General features: G+C 41.2%; 1 protein-coding gene across 3 annotated transcripts in view; it reads left to right on the forward strand.

The window, feature by feature from the left end:
* ptprub (protein tyrosine phosphatase receptor type Ub) overlaps positions 1-21,543 on the forward strand; it is a 143,507-nt gene that overhangs the window by 43,540 nt on the left and 78,424 nt on the right. The gene's annotated exons all lie outside the window — the stretch shown is intronic.

Here is a 21,543-nt window from a genome sequence, read left to right on the forward strand (position 1 = left end):
GAAGCTATGTTTGTGTGACATATCTCCAGTTGGTGCATGTGCTACTCCTTAAACGTGTTTTAAAATAGTGCGCAAGTCTGGGAAATAAATAGTATTCAGTTTTTATCGTTGTCAGGAGCGTGTGACTGCGTGCAAATCAACCCTTAGATGTCCAGTGTCCATAATGCATTAACTTCAATCAAGCAGTCACTCCAGTTGTGCCTGCTTCTTGCTAACCCCAGGGATACTTTTATGTTAACCAGGCTCTTAGGGCTAATGGAAACCAGCATTTTCCTACCGGCATCCTCTCTGCTGGTGGCTGCCACAGGGAGATGGCATGCATAGTTTATAAGCTGCTCCTCCATCTCTGCATTAACAAATATCTACAGGGAATTGACAAAAAGAAGGGTGCTGTTTCAGCTTCTCAGCAGAGATATCGGTGGCAGCAAGGGGCTCTCTACTAAAGCAGTTCTACAACTGTGGACTTGCCATATGGTCAGAATACTGGCCTCCTTCTGGTGTAACCAATCCATCAATCAATGATATTGTAGTGGGAATGGGACCTTTCCACAGGAGGATAGTACATTGAACTGCTCATTGTACATTGAGAGAGAGAGAGAGAGAGAGAGAGAGAGAGAGAGGGAGAGAGGGAGAGGGAGAGAGAGGGAGAGGGGGAGAGAGAGAGAGCGAGAGAAAGAGAGAGAGAGAGAGCGCGGGAAAGAGAGAGAGAGAGAGAGCGAGAGAGAGAGAGAGAGAGGGAGAGAGAAAGAGAGAGAGAGAGAGAGAGAGAGAACTTTTCATTGCACATTTAATGGCAATAGCAATATTACAACAAGCTTGGATGAAAGGAAGGACACATAATTAGATTATAGAACAGACAGTTAATGTGGCAGATATAAAGACAGGAACAGATGTAAAGATGACAAGATACAATATAATCAAGAAGATGCAATAATTAGATAGATCATTTAAAAAGAAATAATGATGGGCCCTAGGGAACACCTCATCCATCTGGAAAAGACAGACTATCTTGGTCAAAAACTTCGTGCAGGGAGAGGTGGTGTTTTTAAAAGCTGAGTACGTGTGATTTTGATATATGGCACTACAAGTCCATCCTATCCCTAGGCTTCTATCTAAATAGAATTCGGAATTTGATAAATCCTAAATTTCATCCTAAACTGTTAAACTGCACCTCATTCACCTCCACATCATCAGCATTCGAGTGAGAATCTGCCTGCAGCCACCAGCCAATTCAGGGCAGGCGACGGGATAATTAATACTTTTCCCTTTGGGTTTAATTAAAACTTACTGCCACGACATTTACAGCGATCCGGGGCCTCCGACGGAACAGAATAGAACAGGTGGAATAAGGCAGGTACTGTATTCTGCAAATGATGAGACTGCGACAGACTCTGAGCGCCCACCTACTATCGACCAGCTCAGAGAACCAACAGACATATATTCAATTTAATTTCTTATCTGTGCATCCTTCAGACGCACACCGGAAACATAGCGAGTGTATTACTCTAAATTGCAGGTGTCATTGTATAGTGAAAACAGTCTTCCACAGTTGGGTACACCATGACATTTCCATTGTGTTATTTAAGGTGGATAACCTTACTGCAGATATTGGCATAGGATTTTATTTTTTATCCTACTAAATCCTACTGTGTTGACTTCTATCTATGTATTACATGGGGAGTCTGACTATCCACCATCTTGGCAGCCAAGGTGGGGGGATAACAAGAGTTTATGAGATAAGGCTATTTACATTGGACTAGTATTAACTTTCTGGGGCCGAGAAATTGGTGTCGAGGGAAGATTAGTAAACACAGCTGAGATAGCAGCAGCTTGTGTCTCCCAGGAGAAATTAGAGACTATGTTTCCCATAAAGGGGAAAAGACTGTAGAAAAACAGGATAGAATGCAGTGAGATCTTAATAAGAATGGCCCATTTTATCGCATTCACTTTTATTTTGAATTAGATCTGAAATGACGGGCTGCTATTGATAATCTTATGTCCCTTTTTCTATCATAATGAAGCAAGTCAGGTTTCCAGGATGATGACCTTGCAAAGAAGAATGTGTCTGCATGTCAAGTGTACCTCATTTTTGTCAAAGGCGCATTAATTACTGTGAAAAGTTACGGGTCTGCTGTAATATTCATTACAGTGTGGCAGGGTAGCCTTAAGGGAAAAATCCACCCTAACACATTTTAACACTGTAAAACAAAAAAACAGCAATCTGTGGTGTACCTCACATTCCTGGGTCCATTCTGTCGTTTGGTGGTGTTTTTTTCTCATTCCCATGGACAACTGGCCAAACATAAACAATGTGACGTCCCGTCAAGATATTTCCAGCACAGCTACAATGGAGCTTGATAGGAGAATATTTTTCAGCTATCTAAAACATCAACAGTAGACGTCAGGTTTTGGTGTCAGTCCCTCAGAATCAAAGAGCAAGGGTGTCTTTCTAGACTGACCATTTTGTACTGATGTTCAACAATCAAGAGATACCAATCTGTCCACTGACAGTAGCTTCAACAGACCAGCATGCAATGCAGCCATAGCTTGGATCTTTGCGCATCTGTTGTCGGTAGCCCGTGAAATACAACACTCTCTTCGACAGCTTTTTTGAAATTTCAACTGGGCACAGCACAGCATTGTTCTCTCTCCACTCTCACTTTTTCTCGACTTGAAAAACTAGTGAACTGAAGTGGAAAAACTTCAGTTAATGAGGCTGAGGGAAAGTGGGTACACCAAAAAAGTAAATTACAAGACTTCATCCCAAAATAACTCCTGGAATGCATTGAACATCACAGGTTGATGATCTAACAGTGTAAGAGTATGTGAAGGTGGATTTTTGCTTTAAGTTCAGTGATGGTGATTAGAGACTGAAATGTTCCTGCTTCTCTCTGTACAGACAGAGGTCTGTTTTGGCTGAAGTGGCCCTGAGGCACACAAACCGTCTTGCTCAGATGTCTTGCTCCACCTCAGTGGCCTGACAACCACAATCTGTGCTCAGAGGTCAGAGGTCAGGGCTTTGGTTCGCAGCTGACCCATGCTAGAAATTCTCAAAAGGGTACCATTCCCTCACTGCTTGACATGCAGTATTGAAATGAGTGATGAAATATGGTAAGGCTTTTGTCTTAAACTGTGTTGCATGCTAATCTTGCAAACCCTTTCTCTCACCTTTTCTTCCTGTCAGTGTCTACTGTGCTGACCAGTGTCACACCTAGTGGAGAAGAAGAGAGTCCAGCAACACTTGCAGTACTGAGAACAATATTTATTAGTAAAACGAATGCGTTTCGGCCTTCAACAGGGTTTGCAAAACAATACATCTAAAAGCCTATGTATATATATGTATATATATATACATAAGGACACCAACATCAACCAATAGAATAAGGGACAATGGAATTACCAATATTGCTAACACATAGTTTCATTGAGCCATACAGGAACAGAGGATGTGTTCATGTGACAAACCAGAAGCCCACCCACTAGTTACCAGCAAGATACAGAAATTCAGCAAAAGTTTCCCTCTCCATTCCATTCCACTGTCACACTCACATCATCAACAATTTGGTCCTGCAACACACTAAGATCCTGCTCCATGGTGTACTTGAACATCACGCTGCAACATGCTACAGACTCATGTTTGGCTCTTGATCTGTTAGCTGCTTGCACAATTGATCCTTACATAAACACCCACAGACAGTCTGAATGGACTTTCCTGTTGAATAGAAACTCAGGACATAGGTAAGGAGTTGCTGTACATGAGCGTTTTCTTGGGGTCAGAGCCTGGTCAATGGGTGCGTAGTAGCTAGCTCAATGTAATGACCTTGACAGGAGCAACTCACACAGTAAAACACACAGACAGCGCTCCATCTGTATCTCCAACACCCTCTAGCAGTTGGCTATGGAGGACAGCGCCATATCTCCTGGTCGTTATTATCTGTCACCTCTCACCCCTCCCTGGCCTCAGCCACACACCGTGGACCAGCTGCATGCTACTGCGTGTGTCATTGACAGTGACCCGAGATTCATCTCCTTCTGTGAAAAGGATGAGGCAGACCAAGGAGACAGATACATCTGCTGTAGGCTCACTGGTTTAATACTCTATTACACTGCCCTCTTCCCCTTCCCCTTCTGGCAGCCTTTATTCACCGTATACATATCACCCCATTTAAAAGGTCTCCATTTATTGAAGATTCATACTATTTGTGCATTTTTAATTTTGTATTCATTGTTTAGACAGATGATATACTATATAGCATGTTTTGTTTTCTGATTCATTGAAAAAAATTTACTTTTTATGCAGTGCATAACTGCAGTAAAGCTAAGCATGTAAGCTGTATTGTAGTGCTTGATCATTTGTGTTAACCGCACAGTAGCTGGATTTCTTCTTCCTTTGTTTCCTTCTTCCATATTTTCTTTAAAGAAAACCCAACCTAAAACCCTCTGCTGGATATCCTACAGTTAAGTATATTTTTAAGTTTTAAGTTTAAGTTAAGACCAATGGCAAGAGCTATTTAAGGAAACCTGTTTGCATTCTATTAAAAACGTTCACTTTTGCACAGATTTGTTTGAATTGCTATGATGGTTGTGCAGCTTGCTGTATGATATGTTATTAGATAGCAATATGCTTTCAAGAAAGTCAGATGATCTGTAGTGAACTATACGTCAGAACTTGGACAAACAAAACAAGCATTGGAAGCTTTTTGCAAGCTTTGACAGACTGTTTGTAAATGTCAGACTTCATAGCCTGTAGCTGATGAACCTGTTTGTCAGAAAGCCTCAGCTGTCCTCACCTGCTTGGAAAGAACACAGTTTCTCCCTGAAATGAAGTGTTTGCCTGCTGTTTTGGAAAATATGACAGTGTGTGCTTTTAAAATTTGAGCAAATAGATGAGTGGTTGAAGCCATGGCTGAGTAAATCTTAATAAACATGTAATGACTTAAGCAACACATCAGCTTTATGGGAAAGCTTGAAGGCTAAAACCACACAGTGATAAACGAAATTAGAGATAAGATAAAGTGGTGTGCAGTTCATTCTCAGGGATGACAAAACATCTTTCCTTCGTGAGAGGAGGAATGTTTTTACATCTTTCTTGAGAGGTATTTATGTAGCTTGTGGTACTTAAAGTCACAGGGAAATGAAAAATGACTTTTTCAACTTGTTAGCTAATTTTCCATGTCATAATATACACATATTTAATAAACGCCCCTAAATTGAAAAAAATAACCATTACTTTTACATACTGGAAAACAGTGTATCTTAAATGGTGTAGCAGTAGGCCAACAATGCCATCACAGATTTGTAACCTGCTTCTCCGCCCCTTCCATCAAATGCCTTACTGATTCTCTACCTAACTGATAGCCCATTGGTTTACGCTTTTGAATGATCCCTCCCTGCATTATATCCCACCCCAATATCCTGTTTCAGCAAGAAATAAATCACATTAAGGAAGCAAGATGCTCTCAAAATGCCGTTTCTTTGTGACTTTAAAGGATAATTCCAATTATTTTCAACCCAAGCCTTATTCTAATTTTTACCATCATCATGATTTATTGTAGAGTTTTACTGTAGAGTTTTTTGCTCCTGCAGTTAGCCGGGAGTGCTGCTGTCCAATACACACCCACAGAGCAAACACAATCTCAGCACACACATCAACAGCTGAACCCAAAAACCGATTAAAACATGTCCTTTCAAGATAATAACACTCACACTGCAGTTCCACATCTTTAAATAGCTGTGATTGAATTCCCACGACATTTCAGTTGTAATAGTCCAGTTGAACTTTTTTTTAGCGTTGCTCACACACTTCATTGTTTACTTTTTTCACGCACACCTCGAGAGAAGGGGAAGAACATGCTTTCATTGCTTCAGCTTGAAAACGTTCTTTATGTGTTTCACTCTGTGGAATTTGCAATGCTAGATGGGAGATATCAGAGCCTGCAAAAATCCCACATATCGTGCTTGTAATTACTACTAGCAGGTTGATGTGAACGGGTTTTGACTTGAACGCAGCATCAGAATACTTGAACGGTCTACTAGCTAATTAGCTCATGCTAGTTAAAATAACATATCTAATACTCCAATATACACAAGTCAGGCCATGGAAAATCGCATGTATGCAGGTCACATTGTAGTGTGTGTTATTGTGTTGAAAAAACATGTTTTACACAACACAGCTTTTTGGGTTCTACTGCTGAAGCTTGCTTTGGCCCTTGGGTGTGTATTGGACAGCAGCGCTCCCGGTGAACTAGAGGAACAAAAAGCTCTACAGTGAAGTAAGTGCCGACATTTTGAACACAATCAATCATCATGACGGCAAAAAAGTAGGAAAATAAGGCCCGGGTTGAAAATAACAGAAATTATCGACCAACGTTCCCTCTAAGCAAGATGTGTCCAGTCCTGTGCCATGGAAGAGTCTGCAGGTTTTCATTCCAACCAAACACTACACCAGCTGACTTCACTAATTAGCACACCTTCAACCAGAGAGGGAGGAACTAATTAGTGAAATCATCTGCTGTACTGTTTGGTTGGAACAAAAACCTGCAGGCTCTTCCATGGCACAGGACTGGACAGCACTGGTTAGAGGGAAAATTGCTGAGGACTCATTACCTCGAGTCAAAGATGCTATTTATTTATCACAGAGGTCCTGTATAAAAGTGTGAAAGCAAAGTTTCCTTTTAAAAGTGTCTCAGAAATGCTAATCACAGGTGAATTTATTAAAATATTTTTTCGGGGTAGCAAGCTTCAACCCTCACCATGCCTTCTCAATGAGGTAAAAGAGGAACATGAATGATAGTGGCAGGTTAGGGAATGGCTTCCAGAGCAGGGTGAGTTGTGCCAGTCACTGAACCCTTTAGTCTAACTGCAGTAGGCTATGTGACTAATTCTCCTTCTTTCGCTCACACACTCCCACCCACACACACAGACTCTTATGTGATAGGTAGGTATGGTAATGCAGCCCCCTTTTGGCTGCAGTGTCTTTCTAATTAGTGTCACTTTAGAGGGACAACTAGAGGGCTTTTATGTGTAAGGTTGTCGGTTTAACAACATAATTGGGGCTCAGGAAGCACACTCAGCACACCAGCCAAACAGACTATGCAGGTGGATCACCTTAACCCAAGTGAGATAAAGTGGCCGGTCACTTGAATGATAATGGCTCAGCTCATGAAAAAGGGCATGAGGGTGAGAACAGGAATGAAGCTGGAGCTTATGCAGGGGCAGCATAAATTTTGAATTTTGGCTTTGCTCACTCACATAATTGGGTCTGTTTGACTGACTAGCTTGAGTTATACTGTGGCTGCTATATTGTTTATATTGCTCCTTACACAATTCAACACAAGTTGATATTTACTTGGGGTAGTGGAGTGAGCAGGTTTAAGCAGGCAGAGGGGTTATAGCATTAGCATACGAGAAGTACTTACAACAAAACATTTTAATAAATAAAAGGCATATAAATGTACATAAACAGCAACACATATACATAAACAAATGTTTTCGGATGCAGTATAGCACTACATCTATTTAGATGTGCTTAGGAGGTCCAATTCCAGTTTTTAGTAAATTTGGTACAGGTTATTACCATTATTATTAGCTATTACCATTCAGGACCATTTATAATGAAGATTTGCATATAGTATAACAGATTCTGATCACATTTTTGACCTGCAAAGGTAGTGTAGGCTCAGAACACAGAGCCTTGGTCACTGGGTTGCTTGCAAAACTGTGTTTATAATTTTATATTACCTAATTCAACTTAGGCTTCCTGTTACTTTCTTAGTACTTTGAAAACATAAAAGCAAAAGCTTAGCTGAGTGTAAAGCATCTGTGTGAATCAAATGTCAACACTTGAATGAACATAAAAGCCTACATTAGGCTACCTTAGTATTAATGTTATTAATTATTAATCGGAGGAATAGCATCTCTGCTGTGTTGAGCATGGTGAACAGGCTTATGAGATGTCAGGGCAAGATGTATGCAGATTTATTACTTTAATCACATTGCTTTAATTTTTAATAACAGTTTTTGCCAACCTTTTGACAGTTGCTCTCATTGCTTATCTTTACTCACAAAAAGCGAATCGGTTTAGGGTTGCAGCACTAATCTTCACTTGAAGTATTTGCATACTATCACACTTTGCCTTTAACCTTTTAATCATGAACTAAACAAATTAAAATAAATTTGTATTCATTGATTACTATCTAGAAAATATTTTTTGCCCTAACCAACTGCAACCTTTGACCATGTGGTATCTAAATTCCTCGGTGTGCTTTGAACCATTTCTTGGCTAACATGTACACTCGTGATGTGTTTTTTTGTGGGCTGGATGTTCAGCTTCATCACTGCTGTAGAAAGAAAGAAAGAAAGAAAGAAAGAAAGAAAGAAAGAAAGAAAGAAAGAAAGAAAGAAAGAAAGAAATTGAAACACATCACATCAGGGCCATGTAATCAAGCGTGAGACATGTTTGGGTTGTGTTACTGGTAATGTGACAAAGCAAGACATTCAACAGACATCTTTTACATGCAGCTGTGCTGTTGTTAAGATACATAAAGTAACACATTTCACAGATAGTAAGTCAAGCTTAAATGTTTAATTTTCACTCCGAGTGAGGCACTGCAATAATACTTAAAGATTGTTAAGATAGCTTTTTATATAACCATGTTAATTAATGTGAAAGTGCAGTAGCGCTTTAATGAAAAAAATCAAACTTGAGTCATGCCTGTTCATTGAAATTCTAAATGGAAACTGGCCCATCTAGCATTAAACTTATTTTGCTACAGTATCAAAACGTTGCATTTATTATTGCCAATTTGCTGACTTGCTATCTGAATGGTATTACTCTCCAGTGTATGCTTTATTTTCATTGTAAGGTTGACTGCTTTTCTAGGGGGAAATAAAGTGTTGTAGCATTTTCCTCTGGGAGTGTGAAGCCACTACCATCTGCTTATAAAAGCAGTGCCCTGTGTCCCTTGGGGACCCCAGTTCATACTTCACAAGTCCCACGGGGACACTAGTCGCTCCTTGAAGGATTCACAAAATGGCATCATCATCACACAACAGCACCTACAAAGCAGCACACATAACCATACACACCCTTCTCCTCAAATTTCACATCCTTGAAGGGTTTCATTCCAAAACACTATCCATTTAAAAAAATAAATGCACAAAAACAAAAAAACAGATGTTCATCACTCACACAGATAGTTAAATCCTCTAAAATGTAACCACCAACCATTCCAGATATTTAATCACTTGAATAATATTCAAATCTGAGTTTCATGTTCATATCATCAATCACTTTGGCTGAGTAGGTGAGAGAGTTCAAAAATGTTGGATTTTCATTTTGGAATGAAACTCTTATTTATCTGTACACTGTACATCCTTACTATTAAAAAGGTGAATGGAGCTCGATAAGGGAACAGAGGCAATGTGTCCCTGCAAACAGCATAAACTGCATTTGTATTCCTCCATCTCCTCTGCTATGAGACTTGATGATTTCAATATATTTTCTCTATAGATGTAGTGGGTGGCAATCCAGCTGACAGGAGGGGTCTGAGTGTAGGTTATTTCATCTCCATTTGTTGGAATAACATTGATTTGAGATGTAGGATCCACTTGAGTCAGCATCTGGTTAGAGACGCAGTGTTATCATGAAGTGCCGAGAGGGTCCTTCAGAGTGCGGAGAAGAGGGGACGACACATTTCTTTCCTCTTCCTCATGTTCCCTCTTTCTCTCTCATCCTTCCCTGCTATTCTCATGCACATACTTCCTCTCAGGTGCAATTTAATTCAACAGTATTACCATAATAACTCTTGTCGTGCACAACACACTGTCGGTAATTGATATGTAGGCACCGCTTCTGGGTGGAGCCATTTGCATTTAATCGTGTTAACTGATATGATAATGAATGTGAAAGGCCTGATGCAAGCAGAATGACTCACTAGAGATGGATGGCTATTTGAATTATACACAATAAGTAATATATTATATCAGGTCTCAGTGGTCCACAACTCTCCCTGCTATGGCTGCCTGTCTTTTTCTTGGATTGGGCTGGACTGCCCGCATATATAATTGTCTGCATCACATCTGGCACATCTTTACTATTCTTTATCCTCCTTTACCATCCTCTTATGCCTCGACTCTCTTCCTGTAGATCTCTCTTCCTTATTCACAGGTGATGAGGAGGGAAATAGGAAGAGGTGGAAATGGATTTAATGAGTGAGAATAAATAAAACATCCAGTGATGTACAAAAGGGAAGTGTAAGGATAGTTATATTTTAAACTGTATGATGACAGTGATATTTTAAAATGATTGAATGAGGAAAAGGCTGCACTGTCTCTTTTTCTTATCTGTTTAGTATGCTGTCCTTCTCTGTGCTTTTAACCATACGGTCGATAATTAGCTTCTCAGGCTCCACCAAACTTTATTATTCTCCATTATCACATATGATGAGCCTATTGCCTTTTAAATGAGATTTTATGAAGGGCTTCGATAAAAAAATGGACACCAACGTAGACTCAAAACAAAGATGAAAATGACTGTAATTAGTCATTGAATTCAGTCAATTTAATAACTGCTTCTGTTCAAAATACCCTTTTGCTTGAATGACGCAGAGATTCTTTTTGTCTGGAAATGTCACGTCCTATTCAACGTATTCCTAAATGGATGATTTCTTACTTTTACCAAGGTCATAGGTCAAGCACTGAATGTTATGAATTGAGATGCTAAGGGGCTTAATGCATTTAGGGATATATTTGTAATGTGGCTGTTAATATTTCTTTATTTGTAAAAACTGAGATACGTCATGAAAATAATTTTAACATAGTATAACTAACTATGCAGTCCTCAAATGGCTGAGAAAGAGCCATGGCTGTGGACCAGCCAGCCAGGCTCTGGTGTCATTAAAAAACCTCTCTAAGCTCTCTTGTGTTGTTTTGTACTCATCCTCCGGTAGCTGCTTTCAGTTGCAATTATGTCATTATCCAAAAGCATAGCATGGGCAAATTTCAAGAAAATAAAGGACAGTCCTTTTCAGTGAACGGTATGTGGAACAGAGTCGCTGTACCGTGACTCCACAACAACAATGCTGAATCATCTCAAAAAGCATCCAGCTATTTGTACGACCGAGAAAGATGGACCAAGCTAAACTAGCATGACAACATTTATACTGCTGCACTGAGGTGGGTAACTTTACCACTCGACTGTCTCTGGGCACTACAACTAAAAAACACTGAATTTAAGAATTCATGCTGGGCCAGAAACCAATGATTATTTTTACATAGGAAATGAATGTGGTGGCAGGTAGGAGACTGTGTACAGCTAAAGATCATTGCGTGGCAAATGAATGCATGGTTACTCACCTCAAACTGTTATAATTAAACCATGGCTAAACCAGCTATATTGAGATAATTATATTTCATTTTTAAAATTTTTGAATCTACAGGCCGTAAAATAAAAACCACTAACAATTTTTCATTACTAAAAGGTCAGTCCTCTTTCTTTGGCTAATGGCAGTCACATTTGATCGCTTAACATAATATATGCAAAAGAGTTAACATGGAGCAATGGAGCGAGCAATCTACCGGGGACACATGGATGATTTCGGTGTCTAGTTTCATCACTTAACAGTTAATTTTACCAATGGGCCAATCTCCCAAAAAGTCTGTGTACTCCTGTAATTCACAGTGTAACAGGACATTTTCAAAAAACAGTCATGTAGAAAACACTACCACTCTTAGTTTGACAAGAGAAAGGAAAGGGAAATCTGAATATCTTTGTCCCTGTTATGCCATATGTTATACAATTCTATATCCCTCAGATATGGCCTCTCCTCTTCTTCTTCGCCCTCCCCTCAAAACACAGAAGAGTTAAAATGGGAAGGCTAGGCTGTTACGGGGAATCCTCGCTGTCATTGGAGAGTGGAGGATGGTAATATGTCTGAGGAGATTATATGCGTGAGGAACAAAGGAGCCGCTCTAACACTGGAGTTGGTACAGCTTTTTTCGGCTATGACTCTGTAAATGTCAAGCTAGACAGAGAGTTTGGGAAGAAAGAGGATAGAGGTTACAGCAGGCAGTGAAATGAGAGATATTCGTTTTGAGTAGTGCCTTGTGTGCTTTTATGGCATCTGTAGGATTATTACATTTGATCCTTCCTTCACAGTCCTAGCCATTACTGTTTTTACTACCTCCTTCCAATCTGTTCAATACTTGCCACCTTCAAAAATACCGACTGCAATTATAGACTGTGAATAACATAAAGTGGCAACTTCCTCTTTTATGATCATGATCAAAACTCGGCCGCGCTCGTCTGCACTAACCGCAGCTTGAAGTCGCACAATTGCTGTGAAAGTAAGCAGAATATCTGTACAAAACAAAAACAGCAGAGACGGCAGCGAGGTAGATCATGGCATCGCGGCCCCCTCTTCCCCCGTGTTGTTTGTAATCGCAGTGAGGAGCATGTCCCTCCGAGGAGCACTCCCAGGTTGTTACAACTAATGACTGCTGGGGATTCTCCACTAGGAGCTGTCTGACGCCGTTTGCTCAGGCATTAATATCGCAGGATGGGAATTTGACTGATGTATGAGGATAATGGCATGCGCTGGAGATTTGTGCCGCACAAGCGTGACAACACTCGGCACAACCGCCCGTTCACGGATGCATGTATGCTGACTTATCTCGGCAGTGATTGTTTTATGTAAGGAAACATAAGAGGCACTGTTGCTAGGAGAATCAGCTGTTTCCCCTTCCTGTCAGTTTATGTGCGTTTTGAGGCAATGCCATAAACAGAATTCTGGAACCTCTGCATCAGTTTTATTATGACAGTACAATTATGAAGTTCTGGCTCCCACTGCTGTGTGGGCTGCTTCCTTGTCACCTTGCTGAGGGCCATGCGCTCTACAGGGAGCAATAGAAAAAGCCATAATCATAACTTCAGAGGAAACTCATATTCTTTTATACCCTTTGCTTATAATGTTTTTCATTGCAGTGAAAACAGGGAATTTCAGAATCCAACTTGTGGGAAACATTATGTTTGAAAGACTTTCCCATGAACATGATTCCTGTAGGGAGGGAGAAGTTGCTTTTCTCATCTACTGATGTGTTCTCTTTGAGGTGGCAGGGACAGTCTGTGATCCACAGCTGGATGCCCCTTACATGGCTACAAAATGCTCCCACAGACAGCTGCGGGATTTGCACATCGCTTAACCTAATTTGTTTGAAGCCTCTTTGGGAGCGGAGGAGTCATCCCAGTCCAGGATCACATGCACCTATTTATACACACACACACACACACACACACACACACACACACACACTTTCCATTTCATTGGTCGTAGGCTTTGCTTGAACTGCATATTTGCACCTGTATCTCTGCTCTTACAAAGTTTATCTCTCATTCATTTACATCTCTCTTTCCTCTCTTTCTTTCTCTCTCTCCCTGCTCTCTCCCTTTTTTTTAAACTCCAGCCTTCCCTAATTCTTTGAGGGCTGTTTCACACCCAGTGGTAGTGTGATATTGAAAATGAGATGACATGGCAGTTCTCCTCCTGAGCCCTGGTTGGTGCATTATAAATGCCTTCTCACACAGGCATACTGCTACAGACTCAGGGAGTATCAATGCTAGACTAAGATCTCGAACGGCGGGTGCAATTCTCTGGAGAGGCAGGCTGTCTGTGGGGGGGCAGGAGCAGGAGCAGCAGAACACCAGCTACTGCTTGTCTCCTGGCCTATGCTCATAGCTGTAGGCACATATGCCTCTGGGCGTGAGGGCCTCTTTTCTTACTCAAATGTCAGTATGTCAGTCCCAAGACACTGCTGTACTGTACATCTACAGCACACTAGGATGTGTATCCACAAGCCAAACTTCAGGTCCTCTGCGGTGAGACAAGTGCTCACTCTCCTTTTTCTGAGATTCACTGTCTCCCTCCATAACTCTGTTCTCTCATAGTAATAAAAAAAAGTTCTTTAAAAAACGCCCAAACTTGCCGCAGAACACAGCTAGCCAATTAGGGACTAATCTAACGATGCTCAACAATTTCTGCAATGAAACGCACTGGCCTATCTTTTTAATTGAATTAGGCGGGGAGCAAAATAAAGCAGATATTCCCTCCACATTCCTCAAAGCTTGATTACAGAAAGCATGGACTGTTAAACATTCCAGCAGCTGGGTCACAGTCGTGCTATCTGCTGCTACGATTAGAGGGCCAGATACCCAAGATTTACTAGCCAAACACCCCGACAATTAATTAGGAAGCATGGCCGGACTAATCCTGTTTCCACGGGCTTTAGCGAGTCTAACCTCCTTACACCACCAAGAGTAGCAGAAGAACACTTCAAAGAAGAAGCGAGTTAAGGAAAGGCTGAAATCAGCTCCCACATTTAATCATGTGTATTGGTATATTGGTACACTGTAATTATGATGTCTGTGGTGTGTGTGTGCATGTGTGTGTGTGAACATGTGCATGTATCTGTGTACTGGTATTGTGTAAGTACCCTGTCTGGGGTTTGTGTGTATGTGTGTAAGTGTGTGAGGGCTTGTTATGTGTCATGTGTATAGGTGTTTATATGTTTGTATATTTATGTCTGTATCAGTATGTGTGCGCGTGTGTGTTTGTGTGTGTGTGTGTGTGTGTGTGTGTGTGTGACCAGGCACAGTTGTTTACCATAGCTGGGCGCAGCTCTGAATCCCCTTCATGACGTCTTAAGTGTGAAGGTTTAACAGACTCACCAGTTCAAAGGCTTGTCTCTCATGCTGCCAGCTGCTGGCTCCTCCTTTCTCTGCTCCCTGCAGCTCCCCTCAGCTCGGCCTCAGCTCATGGAGACCTTGCACCCTGGGAGGCTCAGCAGGTCTCAGAACCACACTGAGTGTGCAGTCTGCTCTCTTTGTCTCAGGCACGCTTAGCATTTGGTCCCACCAGACCTCCAGCTCTCCAAACGCAATGCACACCAGCAAGCAGATGGCCGGGAAGCTTTGCTTTGGTTATTAGTAAGCCATCTACTTTGGGACTGATTCTATTTTTTGATTACAAAGTCAAGCAAAAGCCTAGCTGAATTTAGCTGTACAGGATCGCCGCTAACCACAGACTGTGGAAAGATAGGACTGTTTGAAAAGACTGAAACTCTTGCAGAATCTTTGGTCGAATCATAATTGAAAGCAGTTTAACTGAGGGATATTATTCAGAACTGTATTATGGTATTGCTGTACCAGAATATGCACTGAACGGAAGTAAAACTATACCTGTGCATATGGTATGAGACCCTTGAGGAAATATGAGTCTACTTATTTGCTGTCATTGTGATCCACAAAAGTCGATGAACAAATCCCAGGCATGTGTGCACTTCACTGGGAAAAATCATTTTGAGCTTACCATTCAAGAAATAAAGCAAATCATTGTATTATATTGTATTGTATTGCATTGTATTGCATTGCTCTATATTATTTGGTATACTCTATTCATAGTGTATGCATGTCTGTGTGTACGCTTGTGCCTTTTTATACTCAAAGATTGAACCACAGAGTGTGCATGAACGTGTGTTGAACTATTGGCTACATATCAGGCTGTGTGACCCAAGGTTGGTAATAATGGAATTTAAAGTGAAACTTGAGCAAATTCTCCTCCTGTCCTTGTAATTCTCTAAGACTAGTTCATTAATATGGCCAGACCGCCATGACGCCCGCCGCAACTCCCAGTTCAGGAGAGAGACCAAAAGCAGAACTTGCATTAAAGGAGTTTGAGGTCATGAGAAAAAGGAAGAATGTTTAAAAGCGGAGGAGACAAAGATAGCAAACGAGAGAGAAGTGTGTGTGCGTGTGTGCGTGTCTGTGTGTGTGTGTGTGTGTGTGTGTGTGTGTGTGTGTGTATGTGAACATGACCTCTCCCTGGGCATATTCTCAGCTCTTTTATAGACTTTTGTCCATTGAAATATATTGTAAATGATATTGTCCAGTACTATGCTATATCTCACTGTAGGCAACAGGATGAGTATAGAGCTGTACAAAGTCATTCTGTCTTGCGCATCTGCTAATGTATGTCTAAATAATCCTTTCATCAAGATCAGGCTCTACCTGACCTAGAGACTGGAATTAATAGAATTTATATTTTGAATATGAGTTGCAATGCACAAATGCCATTCTCTGAATAGAATCTTTGATATTTCAATTTCATGTAATATTTCAGTTTCCCACATATCCTGCACAGTTGTGGAATTTAAAGACTAGATTTCCATACATTGACGTATGTGAAAAACAATAAAAGTGATGTCAACATGACATTTGTGAAATGAAATATCTTGAGCATAACTAAATTAACCGCCAACACATCATATACATCATACATCACTCATCATATGCTTTTGATATGTCTGAATCAGCATTGCATGTAGTGCTGAGACAATGAGTAAATTAATCGATTAGTTGATTGACAGAAAATTAATTGATGAGGGCGCCCTGGTAGCTCACCGAGTAGAGCGCGTACCATGTAAGGCTCAGTCCTTCCTGCAGCGACCCGGGTTCAAATCCGGCCTGCGGCCCCCTCTCTCTCTCCCATACCTTCCTCTCTCTCACACTGTCTCTATCTAATAAAGCATAAAAATGCCAAAAAAAATAAATAAAGAAAATTAATTGATTAGAATTTTGATAATCGATTAATGATTTTTGTTTTAATAATTGTTTTAGTATTTATCAAGTAAAAATAACAAGATTTGCTGGCTTTTCACCATTTCATACCATTACAAAATCAATACTGCTGGTCAGACAAAGTAAGCAATTTTAAAAATCACTTTGGGCTTGGTAACTTGTGATGGGCATTTGTCATTTTATAGACTAAATGATCAATCGATTAATTGCAATAAAACAATAGATTAATCAGTAATTATAACTGCATGCAAATTTCACTTATGCGAGATTGAGTATTTGCATGCGTAGTTTGATCCAAAATGTCCTAGAGAAGTCCTAGAAATGTTCAAGTCCCCAGACTGGATGGGAATGCAGAAATGCAGACAGGGAATGCAACTCTAATAACTGCTGTCCAGGTGTCCATGAGCAAGGCACTTAAACCCCAACTGCTCCAGCTGAGTTGCTTAGTGGCCAACAGTAGACTGTTGTTGTACTGGGCAGAATCATTGTGTGAATGTAGAGGAGTGTATGTGTGTGCTGAAAAGAAGCACATGCATACATGCATACTCAGCAAACCTGTGGATAAAAAGAGGTTAAAAAGAAACTCAAATTATCAGCACCACCTGAGGTAGATCCCTGCCTCTGCACCTGCTCAGAACTGTGAAACCCAGGTCTTATGGCTTAACAAAGTTATTTCTGAACACTATACTTCTTGGCTCCATACAGAGCCAGCCGGTGGATTCTTCGGTCTCTGTCCATCTGGCTCTATTGTTGATTGTAGACAGCCTGGCTGATGAGCACAGCCTGGATGTAGAGGCAGGAATGGGGCCCTGAGCTTGCAGGAGCTCCCTTAGGCTGGGGCTTGGCAGGGCTTTTCAGAGCCGCTCACTCACAAACCCTCTGAAAGCGAGCACAGCAGTCTCCGTGGTTGCCTAATGGCCGTGCTGCTGCTCTTCAGAGTTTGGCAGTTGACAGTTTCTGATCCTTTTTAAGCAAGAGGTGCAGAGAAAAGCACTGACAGACAAAGAGCGAGTGGGAGAAGTGGAAGTGGAGTCTGGGTTGTCCACAGAGATATGAAAAGTAGGAGAGTTTGAAAAAGGTTTTTGTGTTGTGTGATTTATTGATTATGTTAAAGTGAGCTATCTGGAAAGTACAGTGCTTTTACAGAAATGCTGCAGATGGCTACGCTGACATTCCGTAGATCTATCACTTTGCAAAAAAAAAAAATGTGCGCATGAAATTCCCTCATGACTTGCTGACAGCACAGACCAATCCACAACACGGACAATGCAGTACATACAGTAAATATACCTGTGTTCAGTAGTGATTGGTTTTGTTACTCTCCATGGAATTTTTACAAGGCTGTATCATCAAAATGCAGATTAAGTAAGTAACAGTTTGTTTCACCATGCATCGGATGCTTAGTGGGCTTAGCTCTTCTCCTTGCACCATGCTCTGTATTAGCTGCGGTAGCATCAGTCCTGTCTGAAAGGCTAGCAGCCTGTCAGAGGACAGACATTCCAATACTGGACCTTGCCTAGCCCCTCATCTGTGACCAGCTCTAATTAATTCCCACAAGGTACACTCGCAAAACAGAGACAGAGGGAGACAGAGAGAGGAGAGAGAGAAGAGAGAGAAGGGAGCGAATGAGCCTGGAAGAGAGAATTTATTCTTGAGAGAGAAGGATGTAGGAAAAAAAATGGAGAGGGAAGGCAAGAGAGCACAAGCAACAAAGGGGAGAGAAAGCGAGGGAGTCGTGGGGAATACAGAGAGAAAAATTGTCTTCCCTGTGCCTGTTTTAATTAATTTCCAATGTATTTAGCGGAAGAGTTGTGTACCCAGAGCCGTGTGTTGAAAACAAAGGCTCAGTGCCTGCTTGGCTGCCTTACTGCTTTGCTGCTTTGCTGCCTTGCTGCATTTCTGTCTGGTTTCTGAAGGCTTTTCTTCCCCTCCTCCAGTCTGGGTGTCAGGACAAGGATGTCACACCGCAGACAGGCTCCACAAAGAGGGCCAGAAAAAATTCACTCTGCTCACAGCCAGCAGAGGTAGCAATCGATTGGAGGTTAAACAAAAACAGAGGCAGAAAAGCACAGTTTCTTCCAAGCTCTGGAAAACAGAAAGCCTTTCATGGTGAAAAACTTCAAAGTGGTCTTCAACTTGCCCAGCTGTTCAGTTGTATGGGATGTGACTTGTCTCTCCAGTAATGGACGAAGGTGACAGATATTGGACGAGGGTGATAGATATTGTAGGTACAGGTGCTGGCCATTTAAGATTTTATGACCTTAGATCAGTTTATGTCATCAATACATTGGACTACAGTCTAATGCAGCAGAATCATGTTTGCAATATGTTTGTTTATGGGCCTATGTATTTATGGGCCTATAGTTTTTGTAAACATGGCTGTGTAATTGTAGTCATAGTTTTCATAATATTAAATTATATTGCCACACAACCATCAAGGCACACAGCAGGTGTTTGTTTTCAAAGCGCAGGCATTTCTCATCAAGTGACAACCACAGCCACTGAGCAGTGCTTATGGCACTTTGTTGTATTGGTTGATTTGCATGAAACGTCATGAGAATACTATGAATATTCATTTCCCCTATCTTTGTGTGTGCAGGAACAAACTGGGTGTATTGTGTGTCTAACTGCTTACTTGTTAACCTGCTATCCATGGCTAGAGTCAATTATTGCGTTCTTCACCCCTGTACTGTAGCAGCTAAATGGCCTGTTGGTTAGAGGGGCTGCCCACTAACCAGATGGTCACACATTTGATTCCTGTACCAGACAATATGTCCTATCAAAATACAACAACAACAGCAACAACAACAACAGCAATAACAACAACTAATAAAATAATAATCTTTATTAACAAATAATAATAACCTTTATTTTTATAGTACCTTTCATACACAACATGCAGCTCAAAGTGCTTTACATCAATAGAAGGCAGACAGATAAAAGAAAAAATATATATACAGTAGGAAAGAACAAGCAAAATGCATTGCATAAATGAAAATGAATCAAATGAAGTAAAAATAGAAAGATAAGGATATACAAATAAATAGACAATGTGAATTGCATTAAAAGAACACAATCAAATTCAACAGTTAAAATTAAAAATATCCCTGAGCAAGATGCCAACCCTCTACCTGCCCCAGTATGCTGCACCTGGCTGTGCTATGCTCTTCTAGTGAAACGCATATGTGTATGACTCAGATATATCTACAAATGAACTAATTCCTAATGACACTGTATGAACTGTTGACATGTCCTAAAATCCCTAAAAGAAATGCCTGCAGCAGTCTCACCAGAGGCCAAGGTCAGGGCTACAGTAGCCGTCAGGATGATGAGTGGTTCTTATTGAGACAGAGCATCTGCCCACCAAACGGGGGGATTGACAGTTAATCACAAGCACATTACACCTCTGGGATGGGCGGAACTGCAGCCTCCTGCCTTTGGCTCTGGGCTGCCTGTCATTATGATGACTCTGCGGCCTATCAGTGTCTGCCTCAGATTTATCTATCTGGTACCTGGCTGTGGCCTCGTCTTGGGCTGAACTTGGCACCTGTCCATCCATCAGCCTCTGAAGTCCTCTCCTATGATGCAGTGGACACAATCTCTCTTTCTACCTCGCTTTCTTTGCACCTTGCCACCACAAGGCAATGGTTTTCATTCAGTCAGGACATCTAAATTAATGCTGCACAATGGTAGCGGATGTGCTGACGTGCTCCCTCAATAAAAATCTGCAGAGCCAGAGAGGTGCTTTGTCATTGTTGGAGTACTGTAAACATGTTAACATCGACCGGGGGAAATGCTGGCAGAGTTTGTTGGGGCTTTAGTGTTTTGGGAGGGATAGTGTGGGTGGACAACTTTGCAGATGGCACTGGTGAAGGCTCTTTTAAACAAGCAGAGTAATTACTAAAAAGCATGCTGAAGGCCATTTAAATTGCATCTGTTGATGCCACTCTGACAGGAATTTCTAGATTAGGTATGTGTGTGTGAGCAAACTGCGTGTCCGATTTTGTGTCTATGCATGTTGGTGTGAGGAGGGAGGTAGAGCGGAAACAAGCAGATTGTATATAGGGCTGTTTTGGTTGAATGGCTTATTATGCTGATTTATCACTATTGATTCTAATATGCTGGGATATCTGCCTAAGGCCATGCAATTAAATCACTGCAATGTTGAGTTTGAATGGAGCTGTAGAAACTACAAATATCTTTCAAGTGCATGCAGTGTGACAATTATGTTTTTTTGAATAAATAATTCTTAGTAAGTGCTTGGGTAAGTACTTTAACAGGCAAGGATATCAGGATTTGCCGACTGCCATTCGTTTCCTCTTGTGACTAGCTCATTAGCTTCCTGTCAAGACAGATGACCAAACCATGGTCTGTGTTATTATGCGGCTGCGCCCTCCATCCCCGGAAGCCTCTCTGTTTACCACAGGGGCATGTCGCCCTGCTGACATTTTAATGGGATCAGTCATTGATAACAAGGAGCTAATGAAAATCTAATCACAGAGCTAGCCTGTTGGTGGATTCTCCACCCTGCTCTGCATATCTCAGACACAATGCTGTTCTGTCTCCCCTCTGTGCTGAGTGAGAAAAAATGCTATCTCAGGTCTCTCATTAGCAGGTACAATATGCCTTGTCCACCACCTTTAGCGACAATGTTAAATGCATTAATTTATTCATTAATTTATTCATTCATTCATTCATTCATTCATTCATTCATTCGTTTTCTATGCCTGCTTAATCCTTTTCAGGGTGGTGGGGGGCTGGAACCTATCCCAGAATACATTTGGTGGAAGGCACCCTGGACAGATTGCCAGTCCATTGCAGCAATGTTAAATTTAGCTCTTGAATTAGAAGAGGGATGCAGGAAATGAACTAATGGAGCCCCACTACTTTGTTCCATCTCATCTTCTTCCTCC

The sequence above is a fragment of the Centroberyx affinis genome, unplaced genomic scaffold, assembly GCF_046629955.1.
Source record: "Centroberyx affinis isolate AG114_WGS23_722 - 3 ecotype Tasmania unplaced genomic scaffold, CSIRO-AGI_Caff_v1 ptg000932l_1, whole genome shotgun sequence".
NCBI classification, from domain to species: Eukaryota; Metazoa; Chordata; class Actinopteri; order Beryciformes; family Berycidae; genus Centroberyx; species Centroberyx affinis.